Source organism: Callithrix jacchus, chromosome X (assembly GCF_049354715.1).
Source record: "Callithrix jacchus isolate 240 chromosome X, calJac240_pri, whole genome shotgun sequence".
In the NCBI taxonomy this organism is placed as follows: domain Eukaryota; kingdom Metazoa; phylum Chordata; class Mammalia; order Primates; family Cebidae; genus Callithrix; species Callithrix jacchus.
The window spans coordinates 99019109-99044486 of record NC_133524.1 but is presented as its reverse complement, the minus strand read 5'-3'; the positions used below and the strand labels follow the sequence as shown (position 1 = coordinate 99044486).

The 25378-nt window shown below is 39.0% G+C and overlaps 1 protein-coding gene across 50 annotated transcripts in view; it reads right to left on the bottom strand.

Annotated features, from left to right (window-relative positions):
- RAB40AL (RAB40A like) overlaps positions 1-25378 on the bottom strand; it is a 145942-nt gene that overhangs the window by 53559 nt on the left and 67005 nt on the right. For 39 of the 50 annotated variants that reach the window (XM_078363787.1, XM_078363793.1, XM_078363808.1 and 36 more), the window contains 3 exons: positions 21728-21903; positions 15112-15273; positions 279-389 (listed from right to left, as the gene is read on the bottom strand). The gene's annotated coding sequence lies outside the window, so the exon portion shown is untranslated. Of the gene's footprint in view, positions 1-278; positions 390-15111; positions 15274-18319; positions 18399-21727; positions 21904-25378 lie in introns of all 50 variants that reach the window. The other 11 variants (XM_078363785.1, XM_078363788.1, XM_078363794.1 and 8 more) reach the window with 3 other exon arrangements.

Here is a 25378-nt window from a genome sequence, read left to right as displayed (position 1 = left end):
GATCATTTGTCTTCCCCCTTCCCCTCATGCTACATAAGGTTGTGCTTGTGTGCAAAATTTGATGTCATCTAATCACTTGCACATCTTTCAAATATGACAATGACTTTAGATTGGATCCTGAACTCTGCCATCCTATGTGATAGGATGTCAGCATAACTAATTTCTTCACTCCTCTGTGGCTGTCCTCACATGCCTCCCTTGTGAGGACATCATCTAAATGGCACCAACTCTATGTGTGCCACTATGTCAATACATATCAAAGAGTGAACACCACTTACATCAACAATTTCCCTTGTAGAAATTCATCTTCAGAATGTAGTGAAGAATGTTGATAAGCATCTGGTTATAAGGACTGCCATCCTGATAATTATCTTTTGTCACTTCTGGGCCTGAATTTAGGAAGAGAGACCAAATGAGACACAAACCCATGAAGGGGCAGAGGGAAATGTAGTCAGCACGTGCGCGCATGCGCACGCACATTCACACTCACACAAACTGAGACATTTATCATGTTGTGTTATAATTCTCCTAAGACAGCTTGCTGGACTCAAGGAAGACACATTTAACTCACTGCTGCAAACAGCCCCAGGAACTGTGCCTGAAACTGTGCCCTTCAGCAGTGCACAGACTCTGAAAAGATGCCATCCATACAGTGTAAATAATAGAAAATATCAGAACAGTCTGAATAATATAGGGTTGTGAAAATTAATTATGTCACATCCATAGGATGGAATTCTAGAAGCAGCAAAAACGAGTTATAATGAAAGCAATGATGAGAGATGACTTTTTGCATACCAGATTAATGATTCACATTATTTTTAATGTGTGGAGAAACAGATATTTTTATACTGTATATAAATTAGTAATAGTATTTTAAAGTCATTATGAACATAAAATTTTATAGTTCAAAGGGTTTTAAAATGACACTTTCAGGAACTTAATAAATGCTTACAAAAATATTTGCATATACATAAGCATGGTGTTAAGTACACTATTTTTGGTCATAGAAATAATGGTAAGGAAACTAAATTTTCATTGCTAGGATACTAGTGAAGTAAATTTGAGGGCATCCACACAATGAAATACACAGTCCAAAAAAAAAAAAGTGAGTTTTTTTGTGTTTTAGTATTTTAAGATGTTATCATATATTTCCATGACAAGATAGTTATAGTAAGAGCAAACTTGGGTTACAAAGATGATAAAAGATTTGCATCCATTTTAGCTTACCCAGGTCTCCAGCTATTTATCCATTTGTCTCAAAGCCTTTAAAAAATATATTTATTCCTCTGACTCAGTTTTCTCTTCCACATAGTAAGAGGCTCCACTTTTTAAATGGAGGCTGACAGTATTCCTACATATTGGGAACGCCCAATTTTCACTCAGACTTCTAGAAAACTCTGTAGGGCGGCCTTGGGCTACAACCCTTCCCTCCCACTTTCCAGCTGTGATATTCAAGCTGCAGTTCAGGCTTCAGCCACGAGGGGGCACCACCATACCACCATTGTCAAATATTTCCACAGCAGTGTTTCCAAGGAGCAAAAAAAATTCCTCACTTAAAACCTACCATATGAATTTACATATAGAATAACTCTAATTCTGTCAGAATAAAATTAACAAGTGTAAAATAAGACAGTAAAATCCTCTACTCTCGGGGCATCCATAAGATGAAACATGAGATACCTCTAGCACACACTGGCAGCCCTTGGTAGGCAGAACTTTCTTACCTACAGACAGCCATCCTCCTGTATCCATCATTTTTATAAATTATAAAATAAGCATATTTAAGGAATATCTAAATCTGAGATTGGAAGTCCAGGCCTGGTCTGAACTGAAGATAAGCCTGAACCTGTGAGCTGTATTTGTGTGATGGAGCTAGACACACACACACACACACACACACACACACACACACACAGAGTCAATTTACTGTTTTAAATATACTTTGTTTTCCCAAGAAACTGAATACAATGAATCCTTTCCCAAATTACTGAATTCAGTTACACATTATTGTTGTCGATCTATTAACAAGTATTTTCTTTATCCAAATTTTTATCAATATACATTTTCCTGAAACCAACTTTCAAACAATATACAAAAGCATATTCATAAATTGGAATAAATCTTTATCACTCACTGGTCCAGCTTCTATGCTGTGACCCAAGAGCGTCTGTGGTCCCTGGTATGGTGCATACTCTTCAGACACATCCCTGTAGGTGAGGTGCACACAATCCCCTTCACCACCCCCCGCCACACACAGAGTCTTCTCCAAAATGCAATCACAGGCTGGGTGCAGTGGCTCACACCTGTAATCCCAGCACTTTGGAAGGCCGAGGCGGGTGGATCACGAGGTCAAGAGATCAAGACCATCCTGGTCAACATGATGAAACCCCGTCTCTACTAAAAATACAAAAAATTAGCTGGGCATGGTGGTGCGTGCCTGTAATCCCAGCTACTCAGGAGGCTGAGGCAGGAGAATTGCCTGAACCCAGGAGGCGGAGGTTGCAGTGAGCCGAGATTGCGCCATCGCACTCCAGCCTGGGTAACAAGAGCAAACCTCTGTCTCAAAAAAAAGAAAAATAAAATAAAATGAAGCTTGAATTTAGCTAGAGTAGCTTTCAAAGACTACTTAAAAACATTAAATACCTATATCAATAAAAATGAAAATAAATGAGTTAAACAATCAATTCAGAAAGCCTGATAAAGAACCACAATGTAAACTAAAAAAAAAAATGGAGACGAAAAGAATGCTTAATGGTAAAAATAGAAGTGTATGTGAAAATAAATAACATCCCAGTTAGCTGTGAATAATGTGTCAAAAACTGTGCTGGGATCTGGTGAGGGTTTCCCCTTAAACTCCTTACAACACTCTCTTAAGTATAAGAATCAAGCTTGTGTGTGTGTGTGTGTGTGTGTGTGTGTGTGTGTGTGTGTATACATATACATATAGACATTTAATGTTAAATTAGCTAGTTGGAAGACAAGAACACCTATAGTATTTACGTGTGTATGTGCTTGTATATAGACAAATATGCAAAAGAATACTATATTTTGTCTAGGGACACTCTCATATGTAGTAAAGGACTAAAAAACAATGTGGGATAGTAAGTACCCCATTCTGGATACTGATTATCTCCAGGAGGGAAGAAAGGATCAGGAAGGAGTAAAGTTTTTCTTAACCTGGATTAATTTTATAGTTCTCTACACTCTTTATAAGTAGCAGAGGTTTTAGGGGACATAGCGGGTTTTTTTTCATAAGTACAATCCATACTCCCCAAAGGCTTAATACTGAGCCAAGTGGAGAAGTTAAAAATATCAGTCCCATCATAGACTGGGTACAGTGGCTCAAACCTGTAATCCCAGCACTTAGGGAGGCCAAGGCAGGTGGATCACCTGAAGCCAGGAGTTCAAGACCGCCAGCCTGGGCAATATAGCAAAACCTGTCTGTACTAATACAAAAAAAAAATTAGCTAGGTATGGCATCTCACACCTGTAATCCCAGCTACTCAGGAGGCTGAGGCAGGAGAATCGACTGAACCTGGGAGGCAGAAGCTGCAGTGAGCTGAGATCATGCCACTGCACTCTAGCCTGAGTGACACAGCAAGATCCTGTGTCAAAAAAAATCAATCCCATCATGCTTGAAGTTAAGATTGGGCTATGTTCTTTGACTGGGATTTTTTAGTGTATACATGTATGCACATGTACTGTACATGCATTACATATGCAACCCATATAATAATTAATATACCATATGTATAGTTTAGTACCCTGTATTTTTTATTTTAGTTTTGCTTTTACCTTAAGTACTAATATGTAGATGAGGCATTCTGGTTAATTACAAGGTAAAATATATGATACAACTTTTTTTTTTTTAAGGTTCTTGCTCTATCCCTCAGGCTGTCATACAGTGGTGTGATCACAGCTCACTGCAGACTTGACCTCCTGGGCCCAAGCAATCCTCCCACTTCAGCATCCTGAGTAGCTAGGACTACAGCCATGTGCTACCATCCATGCCTAATTTTTAAAATTTCTTTGTAGAGATGGGGTCTCACTATATTGTTCAGGCTTATCTTGAACTCCTGGGCCCAAGCTATCCTCCTGCCTCAGCTTCCCAAAGTTCTGTGATTACAGGCATGAGCCACTGTGCCTTGCCCCAACTTTGCTTTCCAATGAACACTTTTCCAGTTGATCCAGCCTTGGTTCTTAAATAATGCATCTGATTGGAAATGACATACATGTAGCATATTGAATAACATATATTTGGATCTGCTCATAAGATTTCTATAGACTTCCTTTAATCTGTATATCAAATACTCTGTCCAACAGTTATTTCATCATAGGTTCATGAAACATAATACCTGGCCATGTATTCCTGCTCCTATTATTTATCCTTTAGATAGGTGAAATGAATAATAATACAATATGCTAACAATTATAGGGTATATAGTATTAATAGATAAACTGCTTACTATAGATCATAAACCAAAAAGTGATGGTTCCTAGGGTCAAATTCAGAAACTTCTTACCCCAAAGCCCACATCTCTAATCACTGTTTCTATGCTGAGTGCTCCTCTGTGTTTTTGCTGAGGTCAACAAAGGGGAAGGAACTTACTCAAAGACCTGTGGTCAGTTGATGGGTTTTGCAGCTGGGTTACAAGGTTAATGATTCTCATCATCAGTCTAGCTGGCCCAATAATATTTCTGGATCTTCTGCACTATTTATTCTTGAGTCTCAATAAGAAATTCTAGAGGGATCATGGCAGATGGGAGGCAAGACTAGATTGTAGCTCCTAGGCGGACAGAGAAGTATGTGGAAACTCGCATCATGTACTTTTGCTCCAGAACTACTGCAGGAATAAACCAGGAAAGCTGAGAGAACCCACAGACCTTCTGAAGGAATCAGATTGCTCCTGCAGGACCTGGGAGACACCGCAAATACTGTGAGTGCCCAGGCTGTGGAACTGCAAAAGGGGGATCATCCATCCCCAAAAACACACCCTCACTGGGGAACCTGAAAGTCTAGATCATGGAAGAAGATTCTGACCTTACCTGGAGCTGAGTCAATTCAGGGAGCTAAGCGAAATACAGGGGTAGAGAAAGCAGGAGGACAAGCCTGTGAGCTCCTTGGGTCCCTTAGAAAGCCATTCTGCCTTATTTCACAGAAGTCCTTGAGGAAGGCTACCAGAGGTACTGGGAGAAGACCACAGGGAAAAGGAAACGTCCAGCTGAACTCTGTAACATTTCCAACTGAATAGGAAGTCTCCTGGCCAGAACTCAGGGGAGGGCGTGAATCTGGTGTGCAGATGCCACAGGCAGGGAGGCACGAAAGTCCAGCTTGCTTTTGCAGCTGGGAAGCTGGTAGCCTGGGGCAAATTCTCAGCCCAGCTCACCCATTTCCTGGAAACACACTTGGTGCTGTTGAGGGGACCACAGTGGGAGCCAGACCAGCCTCTTTTAGGTTGCGTGGGAGATGGGTGAGGCCTATGACTGTCAGGGTTCCCCTACTTCCCTAACAACTTGCATGACACTGCAGAGGCAGCCATAATCCTCCTGGGAACATAACTCCATTGAACTAGGAACCACATTCCCATCCCCCACAGCAGCTACAGCAATACCCACCCAAGGGGAGTCTGAGCTCAGACATACCTAGCCCTGCCCCCACCCGATAGTTCTTCCCTACCCACACTGGTTGCTGAAGACAAATAGCATATACTCTTGGGAGGTCCAGGACCCCACCCACCACCTGATTCTTCCTATACTACCACAGCTGATGCTCTCTTCAAAGCGCTACCTCCTGGCAGGAGGCCAACCAGCACAAAAATAGTGGATTAAACAACCAAACTAAGGACCCTCACAGAATCCATTTTAGCCCTCTGCCATCTCCACTGGAGCAGGTGCTGGTATCCACAGCCAAGAGACCTGCAGATGGTTCACATCACAGGACTCTGTGCAGAAAACCCGAAGTTCCAGTCTGAGCCTGGTAGACCTGCTAGGTGGGTAGATGCAGAGGAGAGATAACAATCACTACAGCTCAGCTCTTAGGAAATCATATCCCTAGGAAGAGGGGGAGAGTACTACATCAGGAGAACACCCATGGGACAAAAGAATCTGAACAACATCCTTGATCCCTAGATCTTCCCTCTGACATAGCCTACCTAAATGAGAAGGAGCCAGAAAAACAATTCTGGTAATATGACAAAACAAGGTTCTTTAGTACCCCCCAAAAAAGCACACTAGCTCACCAGCAATGGATCCAAGCCAAGAAGAAATCCCTGATTTACCTGAAAAAGAATTTGGAAGGTCAGTTATTAAGCCAAGCAAAGAGGCAACAGAGAAAGGTGATGTCCAATTTAAGGAAATTAAAAAAAAATGACACAAGAAATGAGGGAAGATATCTTCAGTGAAATAGCATAAATAAAAAACAATAAAAACTTCAGGAAATAATGGATGAACTTATAGAAATGCAAAATGCTCGAAAAAGTCTCAGCAATAGAATCAAACAAGCATAAGAAAGAATTTCAGAACTCAAAGACAAGGTTTTCAAGTTAACCCAATCCAACAAAAACAAAGAAAAAATAATAAGAAAAAAATGAATGAAGCCTCCAAGAAGTCTGGAATTATGTTAAATGACTAAACCTAAGAACAATCCATGTTCCCAAGGAAGAAGAGAAACCTAAAGGTTTGGAAAACATATTTGGGAGAATAACTGAAGAAAACTTCCCCAGTCTTGCTAGAAACTTAGACATACAAATACAAGAAGCTCAAAGAACACCTGGGAAATTCATCTCAAAAAGATCATTACCTAGGCAAATTGTCATCATGTTATCTAAAGTTAAGATGAAGAAAAGAATCGTAAGAGCTATGAGGCAAAAGCACCAGGTAACCCATGTAGGAAAACTTATCAGATTAACAGCAGATTTCTCAGCAGAAACCCTACAAGCTAGAATGGATTGGGTACCTATCTTTGCCTCCTTAAATCAAACAATGATCAGCCAAGAATTTTGTATCCAGTGAAACTAACCTTTACAAATGAAAGAAACAGTCTTTTTCAGATGAACAAATGTGGAAAGAATTTACCAATACCAAGCCAGCACTACAAGAAATGCTAAAAGGGGCTTGAAATCTTGGAAACACATCAAAACAGAACCTCTTTAAAGCATCAATCTCACAGGACCTAAATAACAAAAATACAATTTGAAAAAAAATCAAGGTATACAGGAAACAAATAGGATAATGAATGGAATAGCATCCTACTTCTCAATACTAATCTTTAATATAAATTGCCTAAATACTTCACTTAAAAGACACTGAATTGCAGAATGGATAAGAATTCATTAACCAACATCTGCTGCCTTCAAGAGACCAACTTAACACATAAGGACTCATATAAGTTTAAGGGAAAGGGGTGGAAAAAGACATTCCATGCAAATGGACATCAATGAGCAGGAGTAGCTATTCTTATGTCAGACAAAACAAAATTTAAAGCAACAGCAGTTAAAAAAGACAAAGAGGGACATTATATAATGATAAAAGGCCTTGTCCAATAGGAAACTATCACAATCCTAAGTATATATGCACCTAACACTGTAGCTCCCAAATTTATAAAACAATTACTACTACACCTAAGAAATTAGGTAGACAGCAACTCATTAATAGTGGGGGACATCAATACTCCATTGACAGCAATAGATAGGTCATCAAGACAGAAAGTCAACAAAAAAAAACAATGGATTGAAACTATACCCCAGAACAAATGGTCTTAACATATATTTACAGAACATTCTATCCAACAACCACAGGATATACATTCTATTTAACAGTGCATGGAACTTTCTCCAAGATAGACCATATGATAGGCCACAAAACAAGCCTCAATACATTTAAGAAAATTGAAATTATATCAAGCAGTCTCTCAGACTACAGTGGAACAAAACCGAAAATCAACTCCAAAAGAAACCTTCAAAACCATGCAAATACATGGAAGTTAAATAAACTGCTCCTGAATGATCATTGGGTCAAAAACGAAATCAAGATGAAAATTAACAAATTCTTCAAACTGAATGACAGTAGTGACATAGACTATCAAAACCTCTGGGATACAGCAGAGGCAGTGCTAAAAGGACAGACAGTTCATAGCCCTAAACAGCTATATCAAAAAGTCTGAAAGAGCACAAACAGACAATCTAAGGTCACATCTCCAGGAATTAGAAAAAGAACAAACCAACCCCACACCTAAGAGAAGAAAGTAAATAAAAATCAGATCAGAACTAAATAAAATTAAAGCTAGGAAAAACAATACAAAAAATAAAGATAAAGGAAGCAAAAAGCTGGTTCTTCGAAAAGATAAATAAAATTGATAGACCATTTGCAAGATTAACCAAGAAAAGAGAGAAAATCCAAATAAGCTCAATCAGAAACAAATGGGAGATATTACAACTGGCACCACAGAAATACACAAGAACATTGAAGGCTACTATGAACACCTTTATGCAAATAAACTAGATAACCTAGAGGAATAGATGGATAAATTCCTGGAAATATACAACCCTCCTAGATTAAACCAGGAAGATACAGAATCTCTGAACAGACCAATAACAAGCAGCAAGATTGAAATGGTAATTTTTAAACTGCCAACAACAAAAAAAGTCCAGGACCAGATGGATTCACAGCTGAATTCTATCAGACATTCAAATAATAATTGGTCCCAACCCTATTGACACTATTCTAAAAGACGGAGAAAGAGGGAATCCTCACTAAATCATTCTGTGAAGCCAGTATCACCTTAATAGCAAAACCAGGGAAGGACATAACAAAAAAGAAAACTACAGGCCAATATCCCTGATAAACATAGATGTAAAAATCCTTGGCCAGGTGTGATGGCTCATGCCTGTAATCCCAACACTTTGGGAGGCCAAGGCAGGTGGATCAATTGAGGTTGGGAGTTTGAGACCAGCCTGGCCTACATGGTGAAACCATATCTACTAAAAATACAAAAATCAGCCAGGTGTGGTGGTGTACGCTTGTAATCCCAGCTACTTGGGAGGCTAAGGTGGGAGGATCACTTGAACTTGGGAGGCAGAGGCTGCAGTGAGCCAATATCACACCACTGCACTCCAGTCTGGGCAACAGAGTGAGACTCTATCTCAAAAAAAAAATCCTCAGCAAAATACTAGCAAACTGAATCCAACAACATATCAAAAAGATAATCCACCATGAGCAAGTAGGTTTCATACCAGGGATGCAGGCATGGTTTAACATACACAAGTCATAAATGTGATATATCACATTAACAAATTTAAAAACAAAAAACACATGATCATCTCAATAGACACAGGAAAAGCATTTGACAAAATCCAGCATCCCTTTATGATTAAAACTCTCAGAAAAACTGGCATACAAGGGGCATAACTCAATGTAATAAAACAGTCTATGACAATCAATAATCATTCTAACAACTTTTGAACCTAGTGATCAATCTTAACATCATAAGAGGAGAAACAACTAGATACAGTTAACCTCCTTCTGGTATAATGCTATAGGAATAAACACTACCATTTAGTAGGTACTTCTGCCAAAAAATCTGAATTGGATCAAGACGATAAATCTAATACAAATTTAAAGGGAAAAAAGTTGCCAGCGGAACATAATAAACAACACAATGAGGATATAAGTCAGCAAAATCCACAAAGCAAATTCCACAGGGCAAAATACCTTAAGCAAACAAATTGGAAGGTGTGATGGTTAATTTTATGTGTTAACTTGACTGAGCAACAAGGGGCCCAGATATTTGGTCAAACTTTATTCTGGGCTGTGCACAGTGGCTCATGCCTGTAATCCCAGCACTTTGGGAGGCCGAGGCAGGCAAATCATTTGAGGTTAGGAGTTCAAGACCAGCCTGGCCAACAGCAAAACTCTGCCTCTACTAAAGATACAAAAATTAGCCAGGCATGGTGGCACATACCTGTAATCCTAGCTACTCAGGTGGCTGAGGCAGGAGAATTGCTTGAACCTGGGAGATGGAAGTTGTAGTGAGCCAAGATGGTGCCACTGCACTATAGCCTGGGCAACAGAGTGAGATCCTGTCTCAAAAAAAAAAAGTTATTCTGGGTGTGTCTTTGATGGTGTCTCTGGGTGAGATTAACATTTAAATGGGTGAACTGAGTAAAGAAGATTGCCTTCTTTAATGTACATAGGCCTCATCCAATCAATTGAAGATCAGAACAGAACAAAAGACTAACCAGGAGGAATTTCTCTACCTCATTTCCTGAGCTGAAACGTTAGTCTTTTCCTGCCTTTGGACATGAATTCAAATCACCTTTTCTTGTGTCTCCAGCCAGCAGCCTTTTGGCCTGGAATTTACATCATTAACTCTCCTGATTCTTAGACTTTCAGTTTTGAATATGAACTACACCATAGGCTCTCCTGGAAATCAAGTTTGCTTACTGCAGATGCTGAGAAATTTCAAAAAATCTCACCAAAAATTTCATTTTTGGTGACATTTTTGAGAAATCTGCATAATTACATGAGCCAATTGCTTATAATAAAGCCTTCATAATTACATCAGCCAATTACTTATAATAAATCTTTATTACTGTGGTTCAACTTATAATTTTTCAACTTTATGGCAGTGCAAAAGTGATATGCATTCTGCAGAAACTATACTTTGAGTATCCATACAACTGTTTATCACTTTAGTACAGTATTCAATAAATTACACAAGATATTCAATACTTTATTATAAAACAGACTTTGTATTGAATGATTTTTCCCAGGTGTAGGCTATTATGTAAAGGTTCTGAGCATGTTTAAGGCAAGTTAGGTTAAGCTATGATGTTCAGTAGGTTAGGTATATTAAGTGCATTTTTGACTTACGATATTTTCAATTTAGGATAGGTTTAATGGGATATAACTCCATAATAGGTCAAGGACCCTGTGTGTGTGTGTGTGTGTGTGTGTGTGTGTGTGTGTGTGTGTGTGTGTGCATGCGCACACACATACAGGCATATCTCATTTTATTGTACTTTGCTTTATTGGACTTCACAGATACTGCATTTTTTATGAACAGAAATTTTGATGCAACCCTGTATCAAGCAGGTCTATTGGCACTATTTTTCTAATTGCATGTGCTCATGTTATGTTTCTATCATATTTTGGTAATTCTCACAATAATTCAAACTTTTTCATTATTATTGCAATAGCTGTTGTGATGATCTGTGAACAGTGGTCTTTGATGTTACTGTTGTAATTGTTTTGGGCACCACAAACTACACCCATCTAAGATGACTAACTTAATTGGTAAATGTATGTGCTCTGACTGCTTCACTGACTGGCAGTTTCTCTCTCTATCCTCAGGCCTCCCTACTTCCTGAGACACAACAATATTGAAACTGGGCTATTATATTAACCCTATAATGGCTTTGAATGTTCAAGTGAAAGGAAGTATCCCATGTCTCTCACTTTAAAACAAAAGCTAGAAATATTTACCCTTAGTGAGTGAGGCATGTCAAAAGTCAAGATAGGCCAAAAGCTAGGCCTCTTGCACCAAACAGCCAAGTTGTGAATGCAAAGTAAACATTTTTCAAGGAGATTATAAGTGCTAATCCAGCGAACACACGAATGAAAAGAATGCAAAACAGTCTCATTGCTGATATGGAGAAAGTTTTAGTGACCTGGATAGAAGATCAAATCAGCCACAATATTCCCTTAAGCCAAAGCTTAATCCAGAGCAAGGCTCTAACTCGATTCAGTGCTATAAAGGCTAAGAAACATGAGAAAGCAGCAGAAGAAAAGTGTAGCCAGAAGAAAAATTGGAGCTGGCAAAGGTTGGTTCATGAGGTTTAAGCAAAGAATCCATCTCCACAACATGGAAGTGCAAAGTGAAGTAGCATGTGCTCATGTAGAAGCTGCAGCAAATTATCCAGAGACATAGGTAAAATAATTGATGAGGATTGCTATACTAAACAAACTATTTTCAATGTAGAGAAAATAGTTTTATAGTGAAAAAGATGTCATGTAGAACTTCCATAGCTAGAAAGCAGAAGACAATGCCTGGCTTCAAAACTTCAAAGATCAGACTGACTCATTTTTTTTTTTAGGGGCTAATGAAGCTAGTGACTTAAAATTGAAGCCAATGTTCAATTACCATTCTGAATATCCTAGGGCCCTTAAGAATTATGCTAAATATACTCTGCCTGTACTCTAGAAATAAAACAACAAGCTTAAACGACAGCACCTCTGTTTTCAGCATAGTTTATCGAATACTTTAAGCCCACTATTGAGGCCTACTGCCTAACGACTCCTCTGGCAGACCCAGGCAAAGTAAATGGAAAAATCTTCTAGAAAGAATTCATCATTTTACATGCCATTGCGAACATCGTGATTCATAGGAAAAGGTCAAAATATCAACATTAAAAAGAATTTGGAAGAAGTTGATTCCAACCCTCATGGATGACTTTGAGGGGTTTAAGACCTCAATGGAAGAGTAACTACAGATGTAGTGGAAATAGCAAGAGAACCAGAATTAAAGTGGAGCCTGAAGATGTGACGGAATTGCTGCAATCTCATGATCAAACTTGAACAGATAAGGAGTTTTTTTCTTCTGGATGAGCAAATAAAGTGGTTGCTTGAGATGGAATCTATTCCTAGTGAAGATGCAGTGACTATCATTGAAATGACAACAAAACGTTTAGAATATTATATAAACTTGATAAAGTAGTGGCAGGGTTTGAGAAGATTGACTGTAATTTTGAAATAACTTCAACTTTGGGTAAAATGCTATCAAATAGTATCACATGCTTATGGAGAAATCTTGTGAGAAGAGTCAATGGATGCAACAAACTTCATTTTTGTCTTATCTTAAGAAATTATTAGAACCATGCTAACTTTCAGTAACCACCACCCTGATATGTTAGCCATCAACAGCATCAAGGCCCTCCACCAACAAAAAGATAATGATTCACTGAAGGCTCAGATGAAGCAATAAAGTATTTTTAAATTAAGGTAAGTACACCATTTTTATAGACATAATGCTATTGCATATTTAACAGACTACAGTAGTGTAAACATAACTTTTATATGCAGTGGGAAACCATAAAATTCATGTGACTTGCTTAATATGATATTTGCATTACTGCAGAGGTTTGCAACTGAACCTGCAATATTTCTGCAATGTCTGTGTGTGTGTGTGTGTGTATACACATACACATATACATACATATATACGAGTGTGTGTATGTGCATATATATTTGTGTGTATATATACACACAAATATATATGAGTGGTTCTTTTTCATTGGAGAACTCTGACTAAGGTAGAATGTTGAAAAAAAGGATGGACCTTCTTTGAATTAAAAGAGACTTAACAGTTTGGAGAAATTACAATTAAAACCAGGAAAAGATACTACCACATGCTCACCAGAACAACAAAAATGGAAAAGATGGAAAATATCACGTGTTGGTGAGGACATGGATTAAGTGAAGCACTCATACACTGCTGGTGGGAATACAGATTGAAAAATAAAAACACTTTAACAAACTGCTTGGTGGTATCTATGGAGCCACACACAGACATACCCTATGACTCAGAAGTGCTATTCTTTGGTATATGCCCAAGAGAGATAAAAATATATGCCCATCCATTAGACACAAACAAAAATGTTCATACCATCATTACTCATCATAAGTTAAAAACTAGAAAATACCCAAGTTCCTATAACAGACAACTATATTCTGAAATATCCAAACAATATAATACTTTACAGCAATGAGAATGAATAATCTACAACTACAAACAACAACAAATGTTAATCTCACACACATATGTTGATTGAAGGGAGCCAGACACAAGAGAGTCCATGCCGTATGATTCCGGTAATATTTCTTCTAACCTCCTGATAAAGCTTGAGGAAGGAGAATAATATCAACAACCCATTTCTTTTTCTTTTAAGTTACTTACTGTCCTCTTATGTTATGTAGTTTAACCTCAGAGAAGCAAAGCAAGTTTCTTCTGAGCCCTTTAAAAGTAAACAACTGCACATAAGATCAAAGGCTCATACTATGTCTGGTGGACAGACAACTGGGTGTGAGTGATTTAGAGAAGAATCATACATGGATGCTCAGTCTGCACAAAATTCAACAGTAGTCACTGAGTCACCATGGTAACCATGCTGGCTGAGGAAAGGTGGAAAAAACGCAAAGCATAATCACTCTGATTTGCTTCATAAAATGTGCAAGGAATTGAAAGGGACTGATGTGACCACATTAACACTCCTTAAGTGTTCCTAACAATAGACACTCATTACAACTTCAGTGAGACAAACATATATGTGCATGTACATACACTGATATATACACATGCTCTCTCCCTCCCTCTTACCACCAAAGAACTCAGAATTCATCAGGTAAGGAAGGAAGAAAAACACAATTCGACTGATTCAATTCTAACCACAAATATAAAATTGGAAGTACCATAACTATTCTTTTATAGATTGATCTTTCTAGAGATGACCTGTAGATTGTCTCTAGGCCTTTTTTTTTCTTTTCTTGAGTTGGATGACTCAGTTTCGTTATGACGTATGTTCTCCCCAAAATGATCTATGCTTTCAATGGGATCCCAGTCAAAATACAAGCATTTTTTTTTTTAGAAATTAACAAGTTGATATTAAAATTCCTGTGGAATTCCCTCAATTTTGTTTTTTTCTGAGAAAGTCTTTTTAAAAAATTAAAATGAGGCTAAAACTGATAGACTGCAAGGAGAATATTACTACATGAATCAAATTGCTAGGAACACCTGCTAACCAACTACCTAGTTTAACCCCCATCTGGGAGATACATGGGAATGACTTACACAGTCAGAAAAATATGTATTTATTGTAAGTGCATATTAAGATCAAGTTCTTTCTTCAGTGTGGCTAATTCATTGCTTTCAAAGCAGGCATCACGTAGATGGGTGTCAAGGGTTACTTCAAAGCATGCAGCTGCTGATGAAAGAAAATTCCACCCACTAAACCTCTTCCCCAGTGATGAGATCAAAGTAGCTGCTTTACTTTTAGGCTATTTTGTGAACCTCACAGGAGCTATTCCACAACATGCTTTTGTTCAGATCTATGAACTCACCATATGCAGGTGTCATATCCTACCAGGGATGTAAGTGCTGCTGGTCTCCTAGGATTGTTGCCCTTTAAATCAGGAGTAGAAGCTTTGGCAGCCATCATGACTCAAATCCTCAGAATCTGCCTCCTTCAGACCTGATATGAGCTCAGACATCCACATGAAGAGCTGTACAAGGAGAGAGAGAACCCAACAATCACTGTGCTTTATTAGAGTAACTATGTGCCTGGCACCATGCTAGGCACTGGGTGAGTGACCAATGACACTGATACAATTGAGTAGTGATCATAACAATTAGAATGGTCATCAGTGGATTTCTCACTGCGCCTTTTTCTTTTCCTTTCCTAATCTATCTTCTAACAACAACATTAAAAAGGAATGAAGTCGAGTGTGGTGGCTTACGCCTGTAATCCCAGCAATTTGGGAGGCCAAGGCAGGTGGATCACGAGGTCAGGAGTTCAAGACCAGTCTGACCAAGATGATGAAACCCCGTCTCCACTAAAAATACAAAAATTAGCCGGGCATGGAGGTATGTGCCTGTAATCCCAGCTACTCAGGAGGCTGAGTCAGGAGAATTGCTTGAACCCAGGAGGCAGAGGTTGCAGTGAGCTGAGATCATGCCATTGCACTCCAGTCTGGGCTACAGAGCAAGACTTCATCTCAAAAAAAAAGAAAAGAAAAGGAATGAAAAATAACCTCAATTCACACAGGCATTCCTGATTCTGCAATAACCACAGGGCTATGGGCTTGCATTTGTGTTATCACAATCCTGGTTGCAGCAATCCCGTATCTGAGCATTCTTATCCCCATTTTACAGAGGGGGAAGGTGAGGTCAAAGACAGTCATTATCAGTGTCATCCTCCCATGCCTGGCCTTTACATGGAAAGTAGCTCCAGGACACCCTGGAGCAATACATAACACTCACTGGGGTGAGAAGAGTCCTATATCTCTCTAATTCATGAGAGAGCTGGACTACTGAGTCCGGAAGTGAGAATGAGGCAACTTGGTTCTGGGATCCCTTCAACTGCCCAAACCCCAGGGCAGTTCAGCCCCCACCATGGGGCACCCACACCCTCAGCTGAGTCCCAAACACCTAAAGGCAGGACCTTGCTCTTATAGCCATATTATTCTAGGTCTTCTGCTCTATTAAAAGATGCAGAAGCCCTATAATGACTTCAGGTTTCTATGGCAACTGTGATACACTGACTTGTCCTGTATACCTCACATGCCTTTGCATAGTTCCTTTGCCTATAGCTGAAAGCAAAATACATTCACACTTTAGACCACCATCTGAGAAAGCATACTCGCTAGAGGAACTAGGCTGGGATCCAGGCAACTGGGGGAACTCTGCCAGGTTTGGTGGAAGAAAGCAGGTCCCAGTAATCAAAAATTTGTTTAAGAGTAACAGTAGAGGAGTATCACCAGCATCCAGAGATCCAGGAGGACCCCAGAGCTCTTAGTGATGAGCTAGCCCTCTGAGAGTGAATGTGCAAACATCACACATCATGCTAAGTGCTTAGTCATCTGTGGTGGAAAACTAGAGACTGTCTATATTCATATTTATGACTAAAATGATCTAAATGATCTAAAATACCATAAAATGTCATTTAAAGAATCTCACATTTATTTCATGTAAGCAGGCCTATAATAATATTATTTGGTAGGCAGGCATCTAGTCAATTCAGTAATACATTGGGTTATCCTAGAAAATTTTTATCCTACATTTTTGATACTTTTTCCATGTGGAAAGACATCCATGGAAAAAAACATGTGTGGTGTTTCTACACATTTACTCCTCTATTACAGGAATGACTTAACTGACTGATGAGTTTAAAAGGAGAAACAGGTTATTCAACCCAGGTCCTCTCCCTTCAAAACTCTAAATAGTAAGCTGCCCTTCAAGGGCAAACAGAATGATTGCTCTGTCCTCAGGGATGGGTCTTACAATAGGCCTACAACTCTACTCCCCTTCTGTGCCTCAGTCGCTCCTCAACTATTTATGTGGTCTTGCTTCACAATGCTTTCATGTTTAAGAAGCCCCTAAAATACCTTAATACTCTTAGTCTGAACTCTAAACCAACTAAAAAAGTCACAGAAAAGTAATAAGTACGATACATTGGCTTTATTCCTCGTAAAAGTAATATTGGAGAATATAACTTTGATTTGCTGCTACATGGGCTTTCTATGAATGAACCCCAGAACTGGACAGATTAGTCCATCCAGCACTGCTGCATTGGGACAATCACAAAGGGCAAGGACTGCAATGAACAGTTAACCATGTACTGTCTCCTGAAGGAGCCCTGATTATATGTGCCCAAGGAAAGTAAACACCTTGCCAAGGGCTATCCCTGTAGGAGGAGAAAGTATTTCAGGCACCTTCTTTGAGAAACAGTTCACGAGAGATAGATATCCCTTGTCTCAATAGCATATTCATCAAGCAACCTGCTGAAGATATAATTTTCCATATGGCTTGGGAGTAGTTTGTAGTAACAGCCTCTGAATTCCTTAAAATGAGCAATTGCAGTGGAAGCTCCCTTTATGGAGGGGGATTGGAATTAGGTTCTAAATTCTAAGAGTGGGTTGAAAATCATATACCATGAAATTTTTCCTTGAAATTCCTTCAAGAAGGAATTGAGGAAATGTTCATTATTCAACACTGACCCATAAACTCATGCAGATTATGGCAAAATTTATAACAAAGTCCTATCAAGGCTTTAAGGCAAAAGGAATCTCTATAAATTCCAATATAATAGATTACAGAAAAAGAGGGAAAGTTCACCAAATCCATATGTTTTGGGCCAGGTGAAGTGGCTCATGACTGTAATCCCAGCACTTTGGGAAGCTGAGGCAGGCGGATCACCTGAGGTCAGAAGTTCAAGACCAGCTTGGCCAACATGGTGAAACCCTGTCTCTACTAAAAACACAAAAATTAGCGAGCATGGTGGTGTGCACCTGTAGTCCTAGCCACTTGCGAGGCTGGGGCAGGAGAATCACTTGAATCTAAGAGGCAGAGGTTGCAGTGAGCTGAGATAGATAGTACCACTGTACCCTAGCCTGGGCAACAGAGTGAGACTCCATCTCAAAAAAAAATATGTTTTGGATATTCATTTCTACTTAACAAAACATCCCAATCAATGTGGTGTCTGTTATCAGGGACTGCAATCATCTGAATACAGATGTATGCATCCTGGGACTTCCATAAAAGCTTACTCACATGGATGATGACTGATGCTGGCATCTGCTGGGAACTCAGCTGGGGCTACTGTGTAGAGCACCTTGGTTCAATACAGAGTCTTCCAATGGGAAGGGTAGAAAGATAAAATAGAGTACATCTAGGTAAATCTGAATGTTTTACGATATATAATTTTGTTTATCTGAAGTTCAAATTCAACTTGTCATACTGTTTTGTTTTGTTTTTAAATCTGGAAAGTCTAAGGGATGGATGACCCTGTCCATCAGTAAGTTTAATGACCATCTGATATGATTCTTCCAATGGGAAACATCTGGCAAAAACAAGCAGATCAGATTGTGGAAAAAAAAGACAAAAGCTGGTAATACGTGGTGTTTCTGGAATAAAGGGGCAATGAACACTTGGATACATTGTTGGTCCCAAATTGGTGTATACATTTTTTGAGGTATATACGTTATTACAACTTCATAACTTGAATGGCCTTCAATACAGAAGTCCTATTTAACCAACAAAGAAGTTTCAGGTGAGGGTTTAGAAAGGGATCCCAAAGTGATTCGGACCTGCAATGTGGTTAAGGAAGCTTGGGTGAGGGGACAGGTTAGAAGCCGTATGAACTTTCGACCCCAAAGAAGAAAGATAGCTAATATTTATGAAGCCAATTTTTAACCAAGCCTAGTGCTACATTCTTCACGTTAGTTGGAATAAATCCACACAACAGCCCTGCAAGTGAGGTATTGCTATTCTCTCCTCACAGATGTATGTGATTACAAAGCACATATTCCTTACCAGAGAAGGATGGCAAAGACATTGCTCACGACGCCTACTGCCAGAGCCAGGAATAGAATCTGCCAATGTGGGCACCCTGAGGTGCTGGTGCCATTTCCAGCAAGGATCCAGGTTTGGTGTCCCTTCCCCTTGCCTCAGGAATGGTTTGCAGCACAGCTAGAAGCAGAAGCTTCAGACATGAAGTCAGTATTTCTTCCACCTTTTATGAAAATTTTAGGAAAGTATTGGGCTGCTTATTATCTTGTAGGAAAGGGAGGACCTCTGAGGACACAGAGAAGGAAGAGCAAGAGAGGTTTCTCTCAGACATGGATGAGGTCAGAGATCTACAGGTCCCTATAGGAGTAGGAACCTGGGGACTGCTCCATATCAAAGCTTGCAGTGATTCCTGGATGGTCCACCAAAAGTGGGTATCCAGCATGATACAGATTTTTCTGTTTGGATCAAAGGACAGATAACAGTAGAAGTATTTTTTTTTCTTATTTCTTGTATGTGTGATGCTCTGGCATCTGAGGCCTTGCTAACTGGGAAGGGACTGCTCCTTCCAGGGTTAGCTAATTCTTAGTCCTAACAAAGAACTCACCTAAGGAATACACCTTTTATATGCAAACTAATCCAGAGTACCTACACATACACACTCACATCTCCTCTACTGGACTCTTATACTCCAGGCCAATAGTACCCTCCCTAATCATACCAGAGCCTGATTCTGTCAGATGCATTTGAACCAGAGAAACTCTATTCTGAATAGAGGCTGAGTAAAATAAGGCTGAGACATACTGGGCTGTATTCCCAGAAGGTCAAGGCATTCTTAGTCACAGGATGAGATAGGAGGTCATAAAGACCTTGCTGACAAAACAGTCCAAGTAAAGAAGCTGGCTAAAATCTAACAAACCAAAATGGCTATGAAAGTGACCCCTGGTTGTCCTCACTACTCATTATATGCTAGTTATATCGCATTAGCATGCTAAAAGACACTCTCACCAGCACCATGACAGTTTACAAATGCCATGAAGACATCAGGAAGTTACCCTATGTGGTCTAAAATGAGGAGAAACTTTCAGTTCTGGGAACTGCCCACAGCTTTCCTAGAAAACTCATGAACAATCCACCCCCTTGTTTAGCATATAATCAAGAAATACCCATAAAAATGGGCAACCAGCATCCCTTGGGGCTCCTCTGCCTATGGGGTAGCCATTCTTTTATTTTTCTGCTTTCTTAATAAACTTACTTTCACTTTACTTTATGGACTTGTCTCAAATTCTTTCTTGAATGAGATCGAAGAACCCTATCTTGGGGTCTGGCTCAGGACCTCTTTCCAGTAACAATTGCAGACAACTTAAGACAGCCCCTGTACCCCAGAAGCTGCTGAAATTATTTTGAGTAGTCAGTCCTAAGCCTACTTACCCTGCCTTGTCTGTCATTTATCACAGAAAACCACAGTAAAGTCTTTTGTCATGTTTACCTCCTACACCCTCTGCCTCCTGCCTAAATTGGTGGACTCTGTATGGACTTGCCTGGAATGGAGAGTGCCTCCTCTTGGGAACCTTGAGTAATAAACCATCTCTTTAATGGCAGTTGTCTCCTGATCCCCTGGCCTCACTATCCTAAATAATAACAAAATCTACACTGTAAAACGATGCCTCAGGAAGAGGGGACTTAAAGGCTCTGAATCAGCTAGGAAAATGGGCAGCTCTCCCCTGGGCCATGTGGACAGATCAGTGATGACTGCCAGGGCTCTTCCTGCTGTATCAGGAGGCTAAATTCACACAAGTGTAACTGTTTCCTCAAAAAGTATAAAAATTTAACATTGCTGTACTGTACTGTCTAATTGAACTGTACAATCTTTTTATTACTATGTATCCCACCTGCTTTTACAGATATGAACAAATGATAAGTTTCACAAGACTTTTTAAGTATTTGCTGATCTGATATCCTGGCGTTATAATGTTAGATTCCTTTTCATTTTTTCTGTCACGTTTTTAAATAAATGACATACTTTACATTTATGCCTCAGAATATATCATAGAATAATTATTGAGTTTAGAAATAAACCCTGATGACTGATAGTGTGTGTTTATACCACATCCCATTTAAATGGAAAATTTAGGTGAAAAGAACATCATACACTAATGGGGAAGAACGAATTGGTAAAACCTCTTTGCAGAGACATTTGGCAACATCTACGAGAAAAGAAAATGAGGCCTCCATCAGATGCTACTCTCTTAATTATGGACTGTAAAGAGAATCACACATGTTTCACCAGAAAAGGTATACAATCATGGTCACAACAACATTGCTAGTCATATCAAAACAATCCCAAAGTTATCTTATTAGAGAAATCTCAGAAATATTATCTTCAGAGAATGAAAAGCTGGATAACAGCACTAACTTAGCTAAAAGTTTGCAAACAATTGTATGCCTTGTGTAATTCTCTCACAAGTCCGTGAGAAAGGCATCATTATTTCCAGTTTAGAGATGACCAACTCAGATTCACTGATGGAGAAATCAATTTCACAGAGGTGGAGGATGTAACTCTTACTCTCCTCAAAGGACAACACATGGTCTCTCTTTATAGACGATCACCATCTAAGACTTAAACACTTGTGGTTTTATATGTTGCTAGGATTGTCCATTATGGGTACTCACTCAACAACCTCTCTCTCTTCGAAGAAGCTGATGGTGCAGATGAAATCCCAGTGCAAGGTCCTGTTGGTGGTAATGGGTCTAGTATGAGGGTCAAGGGCCTGTGAATCCTACTTCCTTTTCATCTTCACTCTCTCTTCAGTTGAGATTCAATGGGAAACTGCTTTTTCAATGTCAATCTAGAAGATCAAACAAGGGAGCAGAAAATGACAAGGAATTAAAGAAAATAGTTCAATGAGCTTCTTCAGTTTCCCTTAGTCCTTCAGCAAAGTTACCCTGCAACACAGAAATGGCTGCAATGCTTCATTCATAATGTTCTACTCCTTCCTGCTCCATTTCCTGGTGGTCTTTGTGGCAATTATGCTGTTTAGATTAGATGACAGTCATCATTTCTCTGAGAGGGAAAGAAAAGGTGGGCTAGGACAAACATTTGTTGAAGTCCTACTAGATGTCATCTAATCTGTACAGGATTTCTCATTTACCCCACAGAACAGTTCTGTGAGGAAGGCATTTTGAGTTCCTTTTACAGATGACTAAGAACAGGCTGACAGGGGCTAAGAAAGGATTCCAGCGTCAGACATCAAGTAAGAGACAGGAATGAAGTTACAGCTTTTGCCCTCATCACAATGTCCATGAATTCTCAACAGAGGAGGTATTGTCCCCAAGGGGCTGAAAACTGATTCTGGAGGGTAGTGGGATGGTAGACCTTACAGTGGTTTGTGGCACCACGATGAACCACATAGCACATAAACAGTTAACACTATATCTGTACTGTTAGAATTTCATGTTTCAGGCAGGAAGGAGCTAATGAGGAAAAAATTGAATGTCTAAAAAGCCTCCTTTGGATCATAGTAATGAAAGGAAGTTAAGAAACATTGCATAAACTCAGGGACTTCTGTGGATGATGAGCCACCAAGGCTTAGGAACTAGTCATTTTATACTCCCTCACAGATGCTCACTCAACAACCCCTCTTGGTGATGATGACGATAATGATGATGAAAGTGAAATCCTGCCCCTAGGGCCAGGAGACCTGTTCCCATACGGAACCATGTGAACTGACTGTCTTTTAAGACGGCAGGAGCTCAGACAACAGGTATTTCTTCTGTGAGAGATGGTCTTAATGTTTTAAAAGCTAATGTAAACATATCATACTCTTAGCTGTATATCATTTAACCTTAACCTTCATCCAAGTAACCTATTGTAAAATCCATAGTTTAGGTCAGGTTATAGGTAGTTAAGAGAGGTTAAGCAAATCGGGGGAACTATGCTGTTAATGCCTGCTCAGTAATAAAACCTGAAATTTCATCAAAGCTTTGTGCTCTGAGGCTGCCAGGAATCTGAGTGTTCAAATCTCCCTGGCACTCATATTCCAGTCTGCACCACAGTTACCAAGACGTTGGAGTTTCTATTGTGATGCATTTGTTCAATAAAATATCCAAGCCCTTAACATAGGTATACATGAATCCATATCAATATAAATACAAGTTTGAATTTTTTTTCTTATATGACCCAGCAATTCCATTCCTAGGTACACACCCAAAATCAACACATATGTCTACATAAAAAATTGTATACAAATGTATATACCAACCTTATTTGCAATAGCCTAATACTGGAAACAACCCAAATGTTCACTAATTGATGAATGTGTTTAAAATGTGATATATTATGATTATTCTTTGCCAATAAAAGGAATATAGTATGGATATGCCATAATATAGATAAACCTTCAAAACATATGTGAAGTGAAAGAAGACATATGCAAAAGACCAAATATTATATGATTACATTTACTTGAAATTTCTGGAGTAAAGAAATCCACAGAGACACCAAGTATATCTGTGGTTTGAGGCGCAGGGTGGGAGCAAGGATTAATTTCATTCAAGCATGATGGGACTTTTTGGAGTGATGGAAATGTCTTAAACTTGATTATGGTATGGCTGAATAACTGTATACATTTAATAAAATTCATCAAATTATACCTTTTAAATGTGTAAATTGTATTGTCTGTAAGTTTAGCTGCAAGAAAGCTGTTAAAAATATGATATTGATCTGGCCTTCTGTTGTACCACAGTAACTACTAAACATTTTCATACAAAGGCTTTGATGTACTTGCTTCATATAAACACGAATGCATATAACTGTTGCTATATCCCAATCTGCTAACCCTTTCCTGTGTTCCTTCAAGCAATGACTGTCCCCTTACCCCTCATGCTACCTTGCGTTTTGTGTGCACAATTTGATAACTCCTGATCACTTACACACCTTCAATTATGGCAATGGCTTGAGAGTTGATCCATGACAAAGTCCAGAGCCTGCCCTATGTGACTAGATGTCAATATTACTTGTTTCTTCATTCCTCTGTGGCCACATGATTCTACTTGGGGACCCTAAATGGAACTACCTTTATGAGTATCAGTATGGCAATCCCTAGCAAAGGGTTACATAGGTACACAACCTTTGCACCAACAATTCTCTTTTAGAAGTTTATCTTTGCTGGGTGCAGTGGCTCACACCTGTAATCCTAGTACTTTGGGAGGCCAAGGTGGAAGGATCACAAGGTCAGGAGTTTGAGACCAGCCTGGTCAACATAGTGAAACCCCATCTCTAGTAAAAATACAAAAAATTAGTCAGGTATAGTGGTGTGCACCTGTAATTCCAGCTATTTGGGAGGCTGAGGCAGGAGAATCCCGTGAACCTGGGAGGCAGAGATTGCAGTGAGCCGAGATTGTGCCACTGTACTCCAGCCCAGACAACAGTGCGATACTCCGTCTCAAAAAAAAAAAAAAGTTTATCTTCAGGACATAGTGGAAGATGTTGATGAGGATCCAGTAAGGCCTGTCATCCTGATAATTCCCTTCCTTCACTGCAGAGCCTGAATTTTGAGACCAAATGGAACATAAGGCCATAAACAGGCAGAAGGAAGAGGGAAACGTCGTTGTTGGCACACACAAACTCTCTCATACAACAATCATGTTTTGTTATCACAATACCAGAATTCTCCAGGAGGATACATTCTGCTCGCCAGTACAAACAGCTACAGGAACTGTGCCCAGAACTGTGATCTTTTGCAGTGCACAGACTCTGAAAAGATTTCATCCACAGAATGTCAGTAATAGGAACTATCAGAACACTCTGAATAACATAGAGTTGTAAAACTGATAATATCACATCCATTGGATGGAATTCTAGAAGGCAGCAAAAACAAATTATAATGAAAATAATGATGAAAAATTGATTTTGCTCATGAGATTAATGATTCACATTTTTTAAATGTGCGTAAAAACATCTATTTTCATACTGTGATATAAAGAATATAAATTAGTAATAGTATTTTGAAGAATATTATAGTTCAAAGGTTCAGGAACTTACAAATAAATGCTCACAAAGATATTTGCATCTATATGAGCATTAAATATACTACTGTTTGTAATAGCAAAAGATAGTAAGGGAACTAAATTTTTATAATTAGGATACCAATTAAATAAATTTTAGGGCGTCCACATGATGAGATGATACCCAGGCCATTAAAAAAATGAAACTAAAATTTTGTTGTAAGGTTATTTCAAATGTTATCACAAAAATATATTTACACAGAAAGGTGATCACAATAACAGTAAAAGTGGGTTACAAAAATCATAAATGGTCTGATC